The sequence below is a fragment of the Macaca mulatta genome, chromosome 12, assembly GCF_049350105.2.
Source record: "Macaca mulatta isolate MMU2019108-1 chromosome 12, T2T-MMU8v2.0, whole genome shotgun sequence".
Classification (NCBI taxonomy): Eukaryota; Metazoa; Chordata; class Mammalia; order Primates; family Cercopithecidae; genus Macaca; species Macaca mulatta.
In genome coordinates, this window is record NC_133417.1 from 94,892,968 (window position 1) to 94,914,826 (window position 21,859).

The 21,859-nt window shown below is 36.2% G+C and overlaps 1 pseudogene; it reads right to left on the reverse strand.

Annotated features, from left to right (window-relative positions):
* Positions 1 to 925: 925 nt before the first annotated feature.
* Positions 926 to 4,456, reverse strand: LOC713709 (protein FAN pseudogene; annotated as a pseudogene).
* Between the last annotated feature and the right edge of the window lie 17,403 nt (positions 4,457 to 21,859).

Below are 21,859 nucleotides of genomic sequence, written 5' to 3' on the forward strand. Positions count from 1 at the left end.
ATGTATCTCTTCACTTTTCTATCCAACAGAGAAGCATGGGATTAAACAGGCCCTTTGATTCTAAAATTCTATATTCAATAAGATTTACAAATAAATAAATTTATTACTGAAGTTTTTACCTAAAAGAAAACTTGTTAAAGTCTTTGATAAAGGTAAGACATGTGTAATACAATTATTTCATAATTTAATTTTTCTAAAATATCTGGATTTTTTAGTCTTCGGACCATAGAGACAGCTACAGTTGTATTTCCTAAGAAGCTGATGCTTTAGTTGCAAATGTACAATGTCCTATGTTTCCATTTGTATGAAGCTGCTTAGAGAAATATTTTGAGCTTTATTATTTTATTGTAAAGATATGAAAATGAGGCAGTTTACCTCGTATTCAACAGCTGACTGAACAAAGGATGTAACTAGAAGTGTGTAGTTGGGACAAGCTTGATGTTCATAATTTCCTTACCTGCCACACACATTGAAGTCTGAATCTCACAGTCATGGGAAAAATCTGTAGCAGTGAAGGTAGTTTTAGATTCTCTTATTATTATTATTATTATTATTATTATGATGCTTTAAGTTCTAGGGTACATGTGTACAACGTGCAGGTTTGTTACGTATGTATACATGTGCCATGTTGGTGTGCTGCACCCATTAACTCGTTATTTACATTAAGTATCTCTCCTAATGCTATCCCTCCCCCCTCCCCCCCCACAATAGGCCCTGGTGTGTGATGTTCCCCTTCCCGTGTCCAAGTGTTCTCATTGTTCAATTCCCACCTATGAGTGAGAACATGCGGTGTTTGGTTTTCTGTTTTTGCGATAGTTTTCTGAGAATGATGGTTTCCAGCTGCATCCATGTCCCTACAAAGGACACGAATTCATCCTTTTTTATGGCTGCATAGTATTCCATGGTGTGTATGTGCCACATTGTCTTTCTTTTTCTTTTTTTAGAGAAAAATATTTTTAATGTAGAAAAGTTGAATAGCTATAATGAAATACAAACTATTCCTATACACAGTAAACTTACTGTTATAAGAACTGCTAAAACTTCTCCAGGTTCTTAGAATCTGGGTACAGCATTATAGAAAGTAACCACTCTATGAAAACATACACCCAAAACCCAATGGGTAGCAATTGTGATAGATAAGACGAAACAGATTCAGAAGTAGCAGAGAATACTGCACATTTTGTTGGAAAATTCTTAATTGTTCAGTGCTTTCTGACAAGTTCCCTAGCCCAATTTATCTCTTAGCTGTTCTCTGCTACCCAGTCCTGTCTTCTGACAATCATCATACAGGGATGATCATCTGCCTTACAATGTAACATGTTTTTCCTAGCACTGCCACATTTTATCTGCCTTAAGAGAATGGCAACTAATGGCTTTCAACGAAGTCACCATGATTTAGAAAGTTTAAAACCACAAATTTTCCATGTGGTAAAACTTCTAGCATTGCACATTCACCAGTCCGTTTAAAAGTTTGGTTTAAAAATGCATTAAAACTTAATATTCAGGAGAGGAAAAGGCACTTAATACTGCAATTTCCAGAAATAATTTGTCTGTCTTCCCCTCCTGTGATATGATACTGCTACACTGTTCATTCATCCATATACATGTCACAGCACATGTGTGGCCCTGTGTTCTCTCACTGATTTTTGCTCCAAGGAGGTTCCAAACAAGCAGTTCACCAGACTGCCTTCCAGATAAAATGGAATTTCCATCCCAGACAAGGCACCTCTGGGGCTCATCTGACGTCATGGAGGAGATGAGCATTCCTCTCTGTACATCAATTACATTAAGACAGCCATCTGCTCCTGTGCTGAGGACGTGGCGGCTATCTGGGCTAAAAGCAGTGTCACATACAATCCCTGAATGGCATGGAATCTGGTGCATTAAGGTGGCCGTTTTGAGGTCCCAAATATTCACTGTGCCTTCTTTGGTGCCGGAAACTAACAGTGTGCTTGCAGGATTTAAACTGATTGTCTCTACACTGACATCATGTTCCAGCTCAGCTAGCAAGTCAAAGTGGTGTCTTTTGGTGCCTGGCATCTCCGCAGGAACACCAGACCACACCTTCACTGCAGAGTCCCACGATGCAGAATATAGCCTGTTGTCATGCCAACAGATCTTACCAACAGCATCATCATGTCCCATTAATGTGTCCTGGCGTCTTCCAAATGCTATGGAATAAAAATAGACATTATTATCCCATGAAGAAGTTATGACAGTGGCATCTCCTGGTAAAAGTAAACAAGACGATAAAGCCATATTTGAAAATGATATGCTTCTTTGTAGCATTTTCGATTCTTTAGAAAACATCTTCAAAGTGGAATCTTGGGATGTTGTGAAGACTGAAGATCCATTGCGAGAGACTGTGATTCCAGTAACTGCTTCTTTGTGGATTTTATAGTGCTCATGTAACTGCAATTTGGTGATGTTATTCCAGGCCAGTGTTTTGCTTTCTTCGGTCAGGTCTTCAAAAGACTCTTCACCTGGAGAGACTGGGGAATCTGCCATAGAAGCGTTATAACTGGAGGTCTGGGACAAACTTTTAAATTTTGGGGTGATCCTTCGAGGGTGTGGTGTCACAAATAGTTGTTTTGGTGTTTGCCCAAATTCCAAGATTTGCGTAAGCATGGCTACCTTCTCATCAGGATCCTGGATGCTGTTCAAGTCTACACCTCCTTCATAGGTCAGGGGATGAAATACATTATGGGCCCCAACTGCACCACTCCGTTTTTGTTTGTAGCCAAATATTAGATCAATCCACTCGTGAAGGTGTTCAGACACATAATTGCTTTCCAATGCATCTTTGCTCTTCTGGAGAAAGTCCTCGGGACTGGAGGCCCAAGGGGGAAGCTCCACATCGTCAACCATCTGTCCTCCTTGTCTCTTTCCCAAATCCAACTTCAGGCTATTGACTAGAAAGCTTACATCATCACCATAGAATTCTGGAATTAACTCTTTAAAATCCGGTGCACCATCCAGACTGTTTTTCCAAGTTTCTGCAATACTGTTGAACATTCTATCTGCATTATCAAATCTTCCATTCTGTAGGCACAGCATATACTCTGGTGCAATCCTAACAAGATAAAAAAAGTACATAACCCGGGGAAGAGTAGTGACTCTCATGCATGAACTTTGGTTCAGGCATTTCCTGGTAGCGTGTCAGTAGCCTCTCCAGCCGTTCCTTATTTGGGGCCCCCACTGGCTTACTAAGATCCCGGAAGTTTCCTGGATTTGACAAATCTAGTTCTGAGCTGGAATAATCATGTATTATCCATGGAAACACAGGGTACTGGGAGAGGTCGTTGCAGCTGCGGTCGGCCAGGTTGTTGAGGTGAAGGAGGTACTGATAGTTGGAAAGGAGTCCACGCTGCCACTGCAGCATGTAGCTCTCAGCAGTGTGCCCCGCCACATGGTGCTCTAGGTATGTGGCAATGTAAAAATAGAGATCATCTCTATCTTGAGGTTCATAGAACTTTAGGTAGATGTCGGAACACAGATCGCCTTCTGTGCAAAATACTTCCAAGCCCAGAGGCATGAGGGCATGCCTCCTTTTGTAGATGCGGCGGACATCTTGGAGTGTTACTTGGACCACAGGTTTCGGGTAGCCATTGAGAGGCTGAAAATAGAGGTTTGTGTCCGTGATGCACACGTGTCCAGCATTAGTCACCAGAGGCGTCACCATTTCTGCTTTGCATTCCATGTGCAGCTTTTCAGAAATGTTTTGGAACCTGTTTTTGTCAAATGATGTTCTAGCCAAACGAGACTGCAAAATAGCTGTTATCATGGCGGTTTGGTCACCCAATTTGTCAATGCAGGATGCTCTGTGAAGCTGAAGCAACGTCTCCACAACATCTTCCACTTTCTCGGAAACATCCAATTCAAAAACATACTCCATTTTGCCCCTTTCTATTTTATATGGTGTGACAACATTATGTTCTTTAATGAAATATACCTGACTGAAAATGAGTGAAATACTCCCAGATTTCGCCTTTGTGAAGTGTCTGTTGGCTCCATTTTCTCTATGCTTTCCTGTTTTTATACAGTCTCTCAAAGGAATCTTGATGATGGGCTGGGATATTGCATCTGGTTCAAAAATCGCTGATTTTGAACATATTTTTAAGGAGCCTCTGATTTTTCTTTCATGGTGACTGCCCTTGTGCAAAATGTGATTGGCTCTACGCTGTTCGGAGTAGTACTCCTCCAAGTTAAGCAGCAGCAAGGAAAATCCTCCCCAGCGAACGCCGGGGCTCGCGTGCTGGGCGCGGGCGCCCGGGTAAGGATCCGCGGCCCGACCCCGCGCGGCCTTCTGGGTGAGCTGCCCGCGGCCGCCGGGACTGCACTGCCGGCCGGCTCGGCGTGCTTCCGCTGCTGCCGGGTGGAATCTGGCCTGGGCTGTCATCTGGTTCCTGTCCCGGGCAGGCTCTGGCCCAGCGTGCCACATTTTCTTAATCCAGTCTGTCACTGATGGACATTTGGGTTGATTCCAAGTCTTTGCTATTGTGAATAGTGCCGCAATAAACATACGTGGGCATGTGTCTTTATAGCAGCATGATTTATAATCCTTTGGGTATATACCCAGTAGTGGGATGGCTGGGTCAAATAGTATTTCTAGTTCTAGATCCTTGAGGAATTGCCACACTGTCTTCCACAATGGTTCAACTAGTTTACAGTCCCACCGACAGTGTAAGTGTTCCTATTTCTCCACATCCTCTCCAGCACCTGTTGTTTCCTGACTTTTTAATGATTGCCATTCTAATTGGTGTGAGATGGTATCTCATTGTGGTTTTGATTTGCATTTCTCTGATGGCAAATGATGATGAGCATTCTTTCATGTGTCTGTTGGCTATGTGAATGTCTTCTTTTGAGAAATGTCTGTTCATATCTTTTGTCCACTTTTTATGCTTTTTTTTTCTTGTAAATTTGTCTGAGTTCTTTGTAGGTTCTGGATATTAACCCTTAGTCAGAAGAATAGATTGCAAAAATTTTCTCCCATTCTGTAGGTTGCCTGTTCACTCTGATGGTAGTTTCTTTTGCTGTGCAGAAGCTCTTTAGTTTAATTAGATCCCGTTTTTCAATTTTGCTTTTGTTGCCGTTGCTTTTGGTGTTTTAGACATGAAGTCTTTGCCCATGCCTATGTCCTGAATGATATTACCTACGTTTTCTTCTAGGGTTTTTATGGTTTCAGGTCTAACATTTAAGTCTCTAATCTATCTTGATTAATTTTCATATAAGGAGTAAGGAAAGGATCCAGTTTCAGCTTTCTACTTAAGGCTAGCCAGTTTTCCCAGCACCATTTATTAAATAGGGAATCCTTTCCCCATTTCTTGTTTTTGTCAGGTTTGTCAAAGATCAGATGGCTGTAGATGTGTGGCATTATTTCTGAGGGCTCTGTTCTGTTCCATTGGTCTATATCTCTGTTTTGGTACCAGTACTGTGCTATTTTGGTTACTGTAGCCTTGTAGTATAGTTTGAAGTCAGGTAGCATGATTCCTCCAGCTTTGTTCTTTTGGCTTAGGATCGTCTTGGCAATGCGGGCTCTTTTTTAGTTCCATAAGAACTTTATAACAGTTCTTTCCAATTCTGTGAAGAAAGCTGTTGGTAGCTTAATGGGAATGGCATTGAATCTATCAATTACCTTGGGCAGTATGGCCATTTTCACAATATTGATTCTTCCTATCCATGAGCATGGAATGTTCTTCCATTTGTTTGTGTCCTCTTATTTCACTGAGCAGTGGTTTGTATTTCTCCTTGAAGAGGTCCTTCACATCCCTTGTAAGTTAGATTCCTAGGTATTTTATTCTCTTTGAAGCTATTGTGAATGGGATTTCATTCATGATTTAGCTCTCTGTTTGTCTGTTACTGATTTATAAGAATGCTTGTGATTTTTGCACATTGATTTTGTATCCTGAGACTTTGCTGAAGTTGCTTATCAGCTTAAGGAGATTTTGAGCTGAGATGATGGGGTTTTCTAAATATACAATCATGTCATCTGCAAAGAGGGACAGTTTGACTTCTTCTTTTCCTAACTGAATACCCTTGATTTCTTTCTCTTGCCTGATTGCCCTAGCCAGAACTTCCAACACTATGTTGAATAGGAGTGGTGAGAGAGGGCATCCCTGTCTTGTGCCAGTTTTCAAAGGGAATGCTTCCAGTTTTTGCCTGTTCAGTATGATATTGGCTGTGGGTTTGTCATAAATAGCTCTTAATATTTTGAGATACGTTACATCAGTACCAAATTTATTGAGAGTTTTTAGCATGAAGGGCTGTTGAATTTTGTCAAAGGCCTTTTCTGCATCTATTGAGATAATCATGTGGTTTTTGTCTTTGCTTCTGTTTATATGCTGGATTACATTTATTGATTTACATATGTTGAACCAGCCTTACATCCCAGGGATGAAGCCCACTTGATCATGGTGGATAAGCTTTTTGATGTGCTGCTGGATTCGGTTTGCCAGTATTTTATTGAGGATTTTTGCATCGATGTTCATCAGGGATATTGGTCTAAAATTCTCTTTTTTTGTTGTGTCTCTGCCAGGCTTTGGTATCAGGATGATGCTGGCCTAATAAAATGAGTAAGGGAGGATTCCCTGTTTTCCTATTGATTGGAATAGTTTCAGAAGGAATGGTACCAGCTCCTCCTTGTACCTCTGGTAGAATTCAGCTGTGAATCCATCTGGTCCTGGACTTTTTTTGGTTGGTAGGCTATTAATTATTGCCTCAATTTCAGAGCCTGCTATTGGTCTATTCAGGGACTCAACTTCTTTCTGGTTTAGTCTTAGGAGAGTGTATATGTCCAGGAATTTATCTATTTCTTCTAGGTTTTCTAGTTTATTTGCGCAGAGGTGTTTATAGTATTCTCTGATGGTAGTTTGTATTTCTGTGGGGTCGGTGGTGATATCCCCTTTATCATTTTTTCTTGTGTCTATTTGATTCTTCTCTCTTTTCTTGTTTATTAGTCTTGCTAGTGGTCTATCAATTTTGTTGATCTTTTCAAAAAACCAGCTCCTGGATTCATAGATTTTTGGAGGGTTTTTTGTGACTCTATCTCCTTCAGTTCTGCTCTGATCTTAGTTATTTCTTGCCTTCTGCTAGCTTTTGAATGTGTTTCCTCTTGCTTCTCTAGTTCTTTTAATTGTGATGTTAGGGTGTCAATTTTAGATCTTTCCTGCTTTCTTTTGTGGGCATTTAGTGCCATAAATTTCCCTCTCCACACTGCTTTAAATGTGTCCCAGAGATTGTGGTATGTTGTATCTTTGTTCTCATTGGTTTCAAAGAACATCTTTATTTCTGCTTTCATTTCGTTATGTACCCAGTAGTCATTCAGGAGCAGGTTGTTCAGTTTCCATGTAGTTGAGCAGTTTTGATTGAGTTTCTTAGTCCTGAGTTCTAGTTTGATTGCACTGTGGTCTGAGAGACAGTTTGTTATAATTTCTGTTCTTTTACATTTGCTGAGGAATGCTTTACTTCCAACTATGTGGTCAGTTTTGGAATAAGTACGATGTGGTGCTGAAGAGAATGTATACTCTGTTGATTTGGGGTGGAGAGTTCTATAGATGTCTATTAGGTCTGCTTGGTGCAGAGTGGAGTTCAATTCCTGGATATCCTTGTTAACTTTCTGTCTCATTGATCTGTCTAATGTTGACAGTGGGGTGTTAAAGTCTCCTATTATTATTGTATGGGAGTCTAAGTCTCTTTGTAAGTCTCTAAGGACTTGGTTTATGAATCTGGGTGTATTGGGTGCATATATATTTGGGAAAGTTAGCTCTTCTTGTTGAATTGATCCCTTTACCATTATGTAATGGCCTTCTTTGTCTCTTTTGATCTTTGATGGTTTAAAGTCTGTTGTATCAGAGACTAGGATTGCAACCCCTGCATTTTTTGTTTTTCCATTTGCTTAGTAGATCTTCCTCCATCCCTTTATTTTGAGCCTATGTGTGTCTCTGCATGTGAGATGGGTCTCCCGAATACAGCAAACTGATGGGTCTTGACTCTTTATCCAATTTGCCAGTCTATGTCTTTTAATTGGACCATTTAGTCCATTTACATTTAAGGTTAATATTGTTATGTGTGAACTTGATCCTGTCATTATGATCTTAGCTGGTTATTTTGCTCGTTAGTTGATGCAGTTTCTTCCTAGCATCGATGGTCTTTACATTTTGGCATGTTTTTGCAATGGCTGGTACCGGTTGTTTTTTTCCATGTTTAGTGCTTCCTTCAGGATCTCTTGTAGAGCAGGCCTGGTGGTGACAAAATCTCTAAGCATTTGCTTGTCTGTAAAGGATTTTATTTCTCCTTCACTTATGAAACTTAGTTTGACTGGATATGAAATTCTGGGTTGAAAATTGTTTTCTTTAAGAATGTTGAATATTGGCCCCCACTGTCTTCTGGCTTGTAGAGTTTCTGCCAAGAGATCTGCTGTTAGTCTGGTGGGCTTCCGTTTGTGGGTAAACCAACTTTTCTCTCTGGCTGCCCTTAACATTTTTTCCTTCATTTCAACTTTGGTGAATCTGACAATTATAAATAAAGAGTGTCTTGGAGTTGCTCTTCTCGAGGAGTACCTTTGTGGCATTCTCTGTGTTTCCTGAATTTGAATGTTGGCCTGCCTTGCTAGGTTGTTGAAGTTCTCCTGGATAATATCCTGCATAGAGTTTTCCAACTTGGTTGCATTCTGCCCGTCACTTTCAGGCACACCGATCAGATGTAGATTTGGTCTTTTCACATAATTCCATATTTCTTGGAGGCTTTGTTCATTTCTTTTTACTCCTTTTTTTCTAAACTTCTCTTCTCGCCTCATTTCATTCATTTGATCTTCAATCACTTATAATCTTTCTTCCAGTTGATTGAGTCGGTTACTGAAGCTTGTGCATTTGTCACGTAGTTCTCGTGTCATGGTTTTCATCTTTATCAGTTCGTTTTTGGACTTCTCTGCATTGATTAATCTAGTTATCCATTCTTCCATATTTTTTTTCAAGGTTTTTAGTTTCTTTGCGCTGGGTACGTAGTTCCTCCTTTAGCTCTGAGAAGTTTGATCGACTGAAGCCTTCTTTTCTCAGTTCATCAAAGTCATTCTCTGTCCAGCTTTGTTCCATTGCTGGTGATGAGCTGTGTTCCTTTGGAGCGGGAGATGCACTCTGATTTTTTGAATTTCCAGCTTTTCTGCACTGCTTTTTCCCTATCTTTGTGGTTTTACCTGCCTTTGGTCTTTGATGATGGTGACGTACTGATGGGGTTTTGGTATGAGTGTCCTTTCCATTTGTTAGTTTTCCTTCTAACAATCAGGACCTTCAGCTGCAGGTCTGTTCGTGTTTGCTTGAGGTCCACTCCAGACCCTGTTTGTCTGGATATCAGCAGCGGAGGCTGCAGAAGATCGAATACTGCTGAACGGCAAGTGTTGCTGTCTGATTCTTGCTCTGGAAGCTTCGTCTCAGAGGTGTACCCAGCTGTGTGAGGTGTGAGGTGTCAGTGTGCACCTAGTGGGGGATGTCTCCCAGTTAGGCTACTCAGGGGTCAGGGACCCACTTGAGCAGGCGATCTGTCCGTTCTCAGATCTCATCCTCCGTGCTGGGAGAACCACTGCTCTCTTCAAAGCTATCAGACAGGGACATTTAAATCTGCAGAAGTTTCTGCTGCTTTTTGTTTAGCTATGCCCTGTCCCCAGAGGAGGAGTCTACAGAGGCAGGAAGGCTTCCTTGAGCTGCGGTGGGCTCCAGCCAGTTCGAGCTTCTTGGTGGCTTTGTTTACCTACTTAAGCCTCAGCAATGGCGGGCACCCCTCCCCCAGCCTGGCTGCCACCTTGCAGTTAGATCTCAGACTGCTGTGCTAGCAATGAGGGAGGCTCTGTGGACATGGGATCCTCCAGGCCAAGTGTGGGATATAATCTCCTGGTGTGCCGTTTGCTGAGACCCTTGGTAAAGCACAGTATTAGGGTGGGAGTTACCCAATTTTCCAGGTGTTGTGTGTCTCAGTTTCCTTTGGCTAGGAAAAGGAATTCCCTTCCCCCTTGCACTTCCCAGGTGAGGCGATGCCTCGCCCTGCTTCAGCTCTCACTGGTTGGGCTACACCCACGGACCAGACCAACTGTCCGACATGCCCCAGTGAGATGAACTCGGTACCTCAGTTGAAAATGCAGAAATCACCTGTCTTCTGTGACACTCACGCTGGGAGCTGGACGCTGGGGCTGTTCCTTTCGGCCATCTTGGGCGCCCCCTGAGTTTTAGATTCTTATAGTGAAAGGAAATTTTATCCTTTTGTCTTCAAGGTCTGCAGTCTATAGATTACCTTGAATTCATTATCAGTATTGAAATTTCATTTAATATGTTAAAAAATGCTTCCTCCCCAAAATATAGTCAGTTTTTTGTTATCTGTTTGAGGCAGCACTGCATATGAATTTTCAAGCTCTCATTAGCAGTAGGAAGCTTTCAGATTTACCTGTTTGGGCAAAAGAAAGCTTGAGAATTTCTAGAATTTACACTCAGTTTTAGGAAGATAACTTTTACAGTACAATTTGAAATTTTCTTTCCATGTTAGGGAAGTATTTAGGCAAGAAGATACCACAAGGAAGGAAGGTAGCAATTTGGTTTGCCTTTTACATTAATTTTAGAATGGTTCATTTTCCTCTAATTTGAATTGGATTGCAGACAAGAGTGAACAGGATGAAAGAGTGAATAGCACAGTTTTCATATCCTTTTGAATTGGGTATTCATGGTAGACTTTGCATTTTACTTAAAATATGAATTCTTAAATTGTCAGATTTTCACATTTGTTTAAACAGATTTATCAAGCATTTAATATGACAGGAACTATGCTGAACACCCTCCTACTCTGATCTTAAGTCATTATGTGAGGACAATTATCCTTTTAGAAGGGAGGAAATTGATATTTAATAGAGAAATAAGCCTAAGAAAGGGCTGGTTAGTGACATGTCAGGCATTTGAGCCTATATCTCAATTCTGCAAGTTCCTTAACTTTTACACATCCAAATTTTTTTTTAAATTATAACTTTAATTCCAGTTCACTGTAGAACATTTGAAGAATACAGAATATAAAAGGAGAAAATGAAAATAGCTATAATCTCACTCCCTGGAAATAGTATTTTTAGATATTTTCTTCTAGTCTTTTTGACATATTTTACATAACTGGGAACAGTTATGTTCTTTCTTCCAGAAAGTAGGAAGCTTTCAGATTTACCTGTTTGAGCAAAAGAAAGCTTGAGAATTTCTGTCTAGAATTTACACTCAGTTTCCACTCTAAAATTTACACTCTCTAGAATTTACACTCAAAAAGAATAAGACTGTGTGTATACCATCTTATTCTTTTTGTATTCCGTTGTATAAGCATTACCCCATGTTTTAAAAATAACTGTATTATTTTAACTAGCTGCATAGTATTCCAGCATGTAGATATACAACTATTTATTTAAATATTCCCTTATTTTTGAACATTTCAGTTGTTGTAATATGTCTAACTTTTTGATTTAAAGTTTCTATGTATCATAAAAAACTTAAATAAATTTACAAGCATAACAGAAACCAAGAAAAATGTTTGCCTCATACATAAGTGCTACCTTTTATGAGAATTTTAAATTACATGAGAAATTTCAATTTCATGTGACGATAGCAGGGTACTAAGCTGTACACATTTTTTATCCCTATGATATTAATTATACACATGCTCAAATGCACAGGCAAAAAGACTGGAAGGAATTACATAAAAGTCTTAAGAGTTGCCCGCATCTCTCACCTAGATTGTTAAAATAGCTTCCTAACTGACCCTTTAATTCCACTTCTGCTTCCTTCCAGTCCATTCTTCACACAGCAGCCAGACCAATCCTTGAACTACAGAAATCATTTTAAGTCATTTCTCTGCACAGACCTTCCAGTGACTTTGTCACAGTGAAATCCATAGTCCTTGCCATTGCCTACAAAGTCTTACATATCTATGCCTCCCACTCCCCAACTTTTATTTTCTCTCTGATTTTAATCCTCTGCCTCTGATCCCATGTTTCATTTCTCTAGCCACACTGGCTCCTTGGCTGTTCCTTTAAAGTGTCAAGCATGTTCTTTTCTTTTCCTGTTGCTATTCCTTCTGGAATGCTCTTTCTCAAGATACCTGCAGTATTTGTTGACTCACTTGAAGTTTTTGCTTGAATATCATCTTATCAGAAAAATCTATAAATGCTATAATATTTATCATTCTGTTTAAAAAAGCATCATTCTATACTATATACTCTACATTATTTTTATTTTTAGCACTGGTGCTAGTGTACTTTTAATGGTTTGTCTCTACTCACTAAAAACTAAACTTCATGACGAGAACTTTTTTCAGTTATTGTTGAATTCCCAGAAACCTCAACAGAGCAGGGCATGTAGTAGGCACTCAATAATTAATTGTTGAAAAATAATGATTTTCTCTGAGTAGTAGAATTGTAGATAGTTTTCATTTAAAATTTTCATTATATTGAACAAATATTATTTATATAAAACCTAAAATTTTAATACATCACAATTATTCTCTGGGAATTTACCCATTACTTCTGGGTTATCCAATTTATTGGCATACAATTGTTCATAGTATTATCTTAGGATCCTTTGTATTTCTGTGGTATCAAATGTAATTTCTCCTCTTTAGTTTCTGATTTTATTTGAGTTTTTCTTTTTTCTGAGTGTAGCTAAAGGTTTGTCAATTTTGCTTATTTTGTCAAAAAAAAAAACTCTTCTTAGTTTTGATTATCTATTCCATTGTCTTTCTAGCCTCCGTTTCATTTACTTCTGCTCTAATCTTTATCATTTCCTTCCTCCTACTAACTTTAGCCTTAGTTTGTTTTTCCTCTTCTAGTACCTTAAGGTGTAAAGTTAGGTTATTTGAGATTTTTCTGTTTTCTTCATGTAGACGTTTATTACTATATACTTTTTTTTTTTTTTTTTTTTTTGACAGAGTTTCACTCTGTCGCTCAGGCTGGAGTGCAGTGCAATGGCATGATCTTGGCTAACTGCAATCTCTGCCTCCCAGATTCAAGTGATTCTCTTGCCTCAGCCTCCCAGGTAGCTAGGATTACAGATGTGTGCCACCACACCTGGCTAATTCTTTTTGTATTTTAGTAGAGATGGGGTTTTATCACTTTGGCCAGGCTGATCTTGAACTCCTGGCCTCAAGTGATCTGCCCACGTTGGCCTCCCAAAGTGCTGGGATAACAGGCATGAGCCACTGTGCTCAGCCCTATATACTTACTTCTTAAGACTACTTTTGCTGCATTGAATAAGTTTTGACATGTGTTTTCATTTTGATTTATCTTAAGATACTTTCTGATTTCCTTTTGATTTCTTTGACTCATTGGTTGTTCAGGAGCATGTCCACATATTTGGGATTTTAAAAATATTTGTCCTGTTATTGATTTCTAGTTTCATACCATTGTGGTTGGTAAATATATTTGATATGATTTTCAGTCTCCTTCAATTTGATAAAACTTGTGTTGTGGTCTAACATATGCTCTGTCCTAAAGAAGATTCCTTGTGTACTTTGGAATAATGTGGATTGTGTTACTATTAGATGGAATGTTCTATGTATGTCCCTTAGGTCCACTTGGTCTACAGTATAGTCCAAGTCCAGTGTTTCCTTATTCATTTTCTGTCTGGATGACCTATCTATTCTTACAAGTGGGGTATTGAAGTCTCTCACCATTACTGTATTGCTGTCTATCTCGCCCTTTAGATCTATTAATAGTTGCTTTATATATTTATGTGCTCCAATGTTGGGTGCATATATATTTACAGTTGTTATAGTCTCTTGATGAATTGACCCCTTTTTCATTATATTAATTATCTTGTTTCTTTTTACAATTTTTAAATTTCAAGTCTATTTTGTCTGATAGTAGAATAGTCACACTACTTTCTTTTGGTTACCATTTGCATGTAATATATATATTTTTTAATCCCTTTTCTTTCAGTCTGTGTGTTCTCAAAGCTAGAGCAAGTCTCTTGTAGGCAGCTTATTGTTGGGTCTTGTTTTAATAAAAAATTCAGTCACTATCTTTTGATTGGATAATCTAATTTATTTACATTCAAGGTAATTATTGATAAAGACTTATTGTTTATCATAGTTGTTTTCTGGCTGTTTTGTAGATGCTTTGTTTCTTTCTGTAGCTCTTGCTGTCTTCCTTTGTGATTTGTTCATTTTCTGCAGAGGTTTGCTTTGATTTGTTTTTTCTTTATCTTTTTGGTATCTATTGTAGGTTTTTGCTTTGTGGTTACAATGAGGCTTACATGAAACATGTTATATTTATAATAGTCTATTTTAAGCTGATAACTTTCATTGCATACAAAAACACTATGCTTTTACTTCTTCACCTCTACATTTAATGTTTTTGATGTCATAGTTTATACCTTTTTATATGATAAATCCATTAACAAGTTATTGTAATTATAGTTACTTTCAATATTTTTGTCTTTTAAGATTTCTTAATTTTATTAGGCAAAGAAGTCAACACTGATATGGTAAGCTGTAGTAGTTATTGTAAAAAACATTTGAATAGTTATTAATGATCATTTGTATGTTTCTTGTGTGTATCAACATATAAGAAATGATGAATACTAGTTTCAGTAGTGATAATTATGTGTCAAGGTGTTTTTTTTTTCAAGTATAAAACTGATTTCTGTAACACAGGTCACATGTCTGTAATAAAGAAATATACTTTGCTTTAATTTGTGCTTTGATAGGCTTCCTATGTATAAGGTCTTGTGTTATTGGATATATTCTGAATTTAGCTTAATTTCATTTAGTAATTTATCATTTGAAATTGATGGGGCAGACTTTTACCTTTGTATTATGAAATTACTAAATATACAACTAAATTGTATACTAAATATACAACTACAAGTGAGTTATTTAAATTACTTTAGAACAAACATTAAAAGCCATATTTGCATAAAAGTCATGATAATTTATAACACCTACTTTTTATAAAGGAAATCCTGTAGAACAGGATGTGTGATTTTAGCAACTAGTTTGATAGGCATTAAGGATAACAGTCGCAGCCTTATATCAGCATTGGGTACAGTGTATTACTTTATTGTAGTTTGTTGTTTTGGCTTCACAGTATCACAAAAATCTTGATTCACAGATAGCAGTATTGTTGCCCTTACCCAAATACTTTCCTGAGAGTGCATATGGTCAGGCCAAATTACTATAAACCAACAGCTTCATGCAAAACTATACTGTCCTAATCATTTGTAGTATCATAAGAATTTGGAATGTGTTGAAAGATAGAAAAAAATATATTTTAAGATATATTCTCTTTTTCTCTTCTTTCTTTCTCTCTCTCTCCCCACCACCATCTCTAATTGTAAGAGACAAAGCATAACCATATTTTTTTGCTGATAATCAGTATTTAAAACTGGAATCAAATTAAATTGCTAATATGGTGCAATAAGTCACTTATTTAAATTCTCAATGAACACAATGACACAACTCTTAGGATATAAAACAAGGTGATATGTAGCATATGTAAACTTTTACAAGGGTATTTATAAGGACTATTTTGTAACTTATTACTTGTACTAGAGATTGGCTGTTATTTGACATAAGCCAAACCTCAGTAACTATTTTCTTTGTAAGTACTGTTCACATGTAAAGGAGAGGCGTAGTTTATTCCATGGATTTAGGTTAAGCTTTTAACATACTTCTCTAAAGGAAATTCCCTATGTGTTATTTCTCTCTATGGATTTACGTATTGATAAAAAGTTTATTTGACTTGTTGGAAACTAGAAAATGTACATGAGGAAGAATTTTACTCCATCTGAGGAAATGTTGCATATTAGAAGGTGGAAGGAAAGGAGACTACTTAGGCTTATTACTTAGTGTCTTCAAATTTTACCATATGTATAGCCACATCTTGGTTGTAAGAATTGCAAGCAACACTTTGAGATTTTTGAAGTTTTATGGGACACAAAAAGCTGAGATGTGTTACTCTTCATACCACTTTATTAGGACCCATTTGAACATATGGTTATAATTATGTATTTGTTACTAATTTTGGAGGATGTATGTTGGTTTTTGAAATTGAAGTGCAGGTACATGCATTAAGATTACTGAATTTTGAAGGGGATTTCTAGATTTTACTGATCTCTTACTTTCCTAAAATTTTCCAAGCCACAGCTGTAATTTATTATTTGATTATTAAGTGGTTTGTAGTAGCTATTCAAGTACTATGTAATGTCAAACACTATGCCAGTATTTATCTCATGATTCTAATCATATTTATGTGTGGTAGAAAAATAGTCAAATGTTTAATATAGAAATTTGACCAAATTTATAGTTTACTCTAGAAATTTGACTAAATTTATTTTATACAATATGAATTAGAAAAATTCAGGAAAGGAAAGTTTTTGGTTATTAGAAACACCTATCCTGTAGTTTCTTTAAAGGCTGATTTTTTTTTTAAAAGCATTAAGCTTTTAAAATGAATTGTCTTTAATGACAATTCATTTTATCCCTTGGTTACCATTTTGCCTTATTTTGTCTGACTTATTTAGATTGATTAATTGCTTTAGCAAACATTGTTTAAAAATTTTAGTTTTCTAATATTTCTTAGAAAGCTCTCTTTGTTATTTTCTACTCCTAGTTTTTTTTTTCTATAGTTACCTCAATTATTTCTTTTAATAATACTAACTGGTTGATTTACCCTTCCTTATGAACATAAGAATAGAAAATAAATATATAATTACTGGAATATATATGTATATCCAGTTATAGCAACAATTGAACAATTTAATATAATTTTGCATGTTAAGGGAGCTTAGCGTGTATATTGTGCTTTTTGTAAGTTGGTATACCACAGCATGTACATAATTACATATAATAAACTTTATTATTTGTTTTTTCAGTTGTTTTTGTTTGTTTTTCATAGAACCAATTCAGTTTTTTCTTGATAAAGAAACAATCTAACTTTGCTGTTATAATTAAATATGATAAATATTAAGATAGTTCGGATATGGCTGGGTGCAATGGCTCACACCTATAATCCCAGCACCTTGGGAGGCCAAGGTGGGTGGATCACTTGAGGCCAGGAGTTCAAGACCAGCCTGGCCAACATGGTGAAACCCTTTCTCTACTAAAAATACAAAAATTAGCTGGGCATAGTGGCTCACACCTATAATCCCAGCTACACGGGTGGCTGAGGCTGGAGAATTGCTTGAACCTGAGAGGCAGAGGCTACAGGGAGCCAAGATCACAACACTGCACTCCAGCCCGGGCAACAGAGTGAAAGTCTTGTCTCAACAACAACAACAACAACAACAACAACAACAAAAAGATAGTTTGGACAAATGACCACATATAGTAATTTATGAAGACCAAGGACTTCATGAAGTTTATGTAAGCAACTCATAAATTGATCTATCATGTGATTTATTATTGTCTCTATACTTTTGATTAACTTATGAATCAGTCACATAGTTCATGGTAACATGTCATGGTTAACATGTCAACATTTTACTGCATGTTAGGCAGAATTAAGCTTTATTAAATTTTGCGGTAAAATTAGTGTTTTTCGTCATTCTTTTGACGTGAAAAGTGACTTCCTGTGTTTCCTTTCAAAACCTAAGCAGCAAACTAAGAATTTTCATTTGTCATAGTAGATTTCCAAAAGGACCAGAAAAGCTGTTGTAACATAATTGCTTGGCTGAGGACACTGTAATGCAAAGCTGCATTTTATTTTAATTTAAAATCATCTGTACCTGAGCTAAAGAGAAAAACGATCTACTGGGAGAAGATCTGATGCTTTGTTCATCTTGAATAAGCAAATATATATATTATAGTTTACATGTTTTTCCTCATGTATACATTAAAACATATAGTCTCAAGAACGCTTTACATGTACATGTTAATGAACTTCTTTTTCTAAACCTAATTTGACAAATGTCTTTAAGAAAAGAAAGCCACTAGAACACTTTTGACTCCTTTGATATTCTCCCTTAACTTTTCCTCTCCAAGTTCTGTAACTAAAAATATATATAATGGCCAAATTAAAATATTTCCCACTGTTCTTTCTCTTCAGTTCTTTAATGTTTTCATCAATATTGGTTTTGTAATTATTTTTGACTGTCACTTCCATAATTTACAGATTAAAAATTATCCAGATTTATTAAATTACTAGAATAGTCAGTTCTTTTGCCCAAAACACTTTAATATATTATATTTTCTTTTATATACAAATCCCTCCTAAAACTATATGCTAAACATTTATTGTATTTACCAATTTTGATTACTTTGTCATGCTGTAGGGAAGTGATTACTGATAATTTATTATTAAAATATTGGCTTTCCTCACGGTTCTCTTGGATTAAATACATACGGCTATAGGTTAGCTGGAGCACTGATGAAAATAAATTGTAAGCTCAAACTTCATTATCATTCGTAGTTTAAACATAGTGAATTTGATACAGTGTTACCTCATAATTCTGATGCTCTTTGCAGTAAATTTGATATAGAACAGTTGCTAAAGAAACCCTGTTCAAATGTGTGACCATTTTTATGGAAAACATCTGGGGTAATTATAATTAGTTCAGGATGTGTACTGTTTAAAAATAATCTTGAATTCATGGAGAATGAAGCATATCTTTTCCTTAATGACTAGAATAATCCAAATTAATGTGAAAAAAAACCCTTTAAGTTATTGGTAGCTGTGCTTAGACTATGCTTTAGAATATTCCATACGGAAATGAGGAGTAACTTTTATGTAAAATGCCAAATTGGCACTTTACACCTGTTAGTGTGTTTCGTTTAGAACAGCTGTGTCTTTTATTATCAGTAAACAGATGCAGAAAGTAATGGAATGTTTTAAAGCAATATGTTAATCCTGTCTTCCACTACTGAACTGTCTCACAATATAGTGATTAAATATTGACCGTGCAGCTGTTACTTACAATTATAGAATTTCTTAGTTAATTTCTCCTTCCCAAGCCCAAATGCTTTAATATTTAGAGATCTAGTTTCTAATCTTAAAGTGTTTCATAATGTAGTTTGTTTATTACAAATTGATTTCTGAAGACAAGTTATTTGAATGCTACAGAGACAAATTCATGTTCTTAAAATTCTTATTAAATGTTTCTATGAATTGATGAATGTTCTTGGTAGGATAAACAATTTAAAAATTGTATTTGTTTATTTTTCTTGACTTGTTCATGAATATGTAGATGATTATTGAATATAACAATTTTGTTTAAAACTGCCAGCAGTAAGCTAAATAGGAAATTACGGCTCTTTCATCAGACATTTATGAACCAGAGTGTATAATACTTTCTTAGAATGATGAGTATGCAAGTTATTTCAATTATAATAGCCCTTTTGCACTTTAATTATGTTTTAATTCTTATATTTACCTTGTCAGTGAAGATATTTAAAATGTTGCTTCATTAATTATATTTATTCTTAAGCTTGAGAAACAGTTCTATTAGCTAAGATTGTTATTAATATCTAACATGTATTATACTCCTAGTATATGAAAGGTAATATGTGAAGCACTTTATTATAATATTCTTGCCCCATTTTATAGATGAGAAAATTGAGGCTTAGAGACATGAAGTAGATTGGCCAAAGTCTTACAGCTAGGAAGTAGTAGAGCCTGGGTTTATACCCAGGTATTTTCACTCTCAAGCATCTTGTTCTTAACAACTTTATATTTTGCCTGCCATTAGCATCTAATATCAACATTATACTGAGGGGAAATTATGTGCGAAGCAAATTTTGACTGTTCTTTTTTGAAGCCATATTGTTCACTGCAATGTGATTATTAAATCGTTTAGTCAACTTGCCTAAAAAGAAAACATAATTAAAACATGCATGGAAAGAGAGAGAGCTTCACTTCTTGGTATCTTCTCACACAATGTCTGTGTTGGTAGTTCACAGTCTACACTAGAACTGTTTTTTAACTCCCTTTATGATTTTACTCTCATTGTACTACTTCCTGAGACAACTCCAGCAATTTATTTGTTCCTCTTCCTAAAAATAGCCTTTGCTTCTCTGCTTCAAGATTTTTAAAAGAGCAGCATGATGTAGTTTTTACCTATCTTACATTATTTATGCATTAACCAGGCAGTATCAGTTATTATGAAAACTTTTATTAAATGGCATTCCTCTATCAGGATAGTCATTACTACTTCAATATTCTTTGTTTGTTATATCATTTGTCATAGGATGTAACCCCATTTTATATATGAAAAAACTGGGACTAGAGATACTAAGTAAATTGGCCAGGATCCCAGCTAGCAAATGATGTTTGTGTCAATTTGATTTTTTTTCTCAAAATAAAAAAATTTGAAATTTAAAGTATACAACTAATCATTTTGTAGAGGGTTTTAAGACTTCAAATTTCGCCAGATGGTTACTTAAATATAGTTTCCCTTGACACTGATGAGGATGCTTATAAGATTAACTAGGATCAGCAATGTCATGAGGTATTCCCGGGGGTAATTTAATATATATTAGAAATCCATTATAAGGTAATTCTTAAGGGGCACAATGTTCTTGGTTGCAAGCTGTCTAAAATATAAGAATAGATGTATCTTTGCATGCAATAAGATGAAATGTCATGTTTATAACAGATTTTTAAATGAAAAATTTATTTTTGCTCAGTATAATTAGCTATTCTGTACTTATTCAGCATTATTGTTTATTTAAATTTTTATTAGTGTCTCCATCAAAATCAGTTACCCAACACATAGAATATAAGATAAACAATTAAGCTATCACTTTATAGTGTGTAGCATAGAGCTTTCCCAGGCAGATATAATTATTTGGCTTTTGTTTTTGCTTTACATTTTTGAAGTATTTTAAAAAAATAAAACTTTTTACTTTGGTATATTTGTAGATTTACATGCAACCATAAGTAATACGGAGAGATCTCATGTACTTTTCACCCAGTTCTCCTCAATGATAACATATTGCAAAACTATAGTTCAATATCATAGCCAGGACATTAATGTTAATATACTAAAGACACAGAACATTTTCATTGATCCATCATATGTTATACTTCTATAATTTTGTATAATTTTTTTTTGGAGATGGAGCTGTCGCCCAGGCTGGAGTGCAATGGCAGGATCTCAGCTCACTGCAACCTCCATTCCCCAGGTTCAAGCGATTCTCATGCCTCAGCCTCCTGAGTAGCTCAGATTACAGCCATGCAGCACCATGCCCAGCTAATTTCCGTATTTTTAGTAGAGATGGGATTTCACTATGTTGGCCAGGCTGGTCTGGAGCTCCTGGCCTCAAATGATCTGCCTGCCTTGGCCTCCCAAAGTGCTGGGATTACAGGTGTGAGCCACTGCACCCAGCCTATACTTACATAATTTTCATATACCTGTACTACATTTCTATAATTTTGTCATTTCAAGAATGTTATATAAGATGGAATCATGCAGAATGTAAACTTTTATGACTGGCTTCTTTTAAACTCATTTTAATTCTCTGAATTGTCATCCAAGTTTTTAAATGTATCAGTAGTTCATTCTTTTTTACTCCTGGGTAGTATTCCTTGGTATGGATATACCACAGTTTGTTTAGTCATTTATCCATTGAAGGACATCTGAGTTATTTCCAAAACAGAGTAAAATCTGGTTTCATTCACAGTATAATTTAGATTTTCCATTTTATTCTTAAGTTCATGATTGATTTTTTTTCGTATGAGCTTTTAATTTTTTTATTGGAACAGGATTTGGGGGTGGGGGATACTAAATGTGGCAGGGTTCAACAAATTTACATTTTATCAAAATAAGATTCTTAAAGAATATAATGATAACATATACTTTAACTCTTATAGCGCAAGCCCTCATATTAATTGATGGTCACAGAAAAATACTGTAATGCT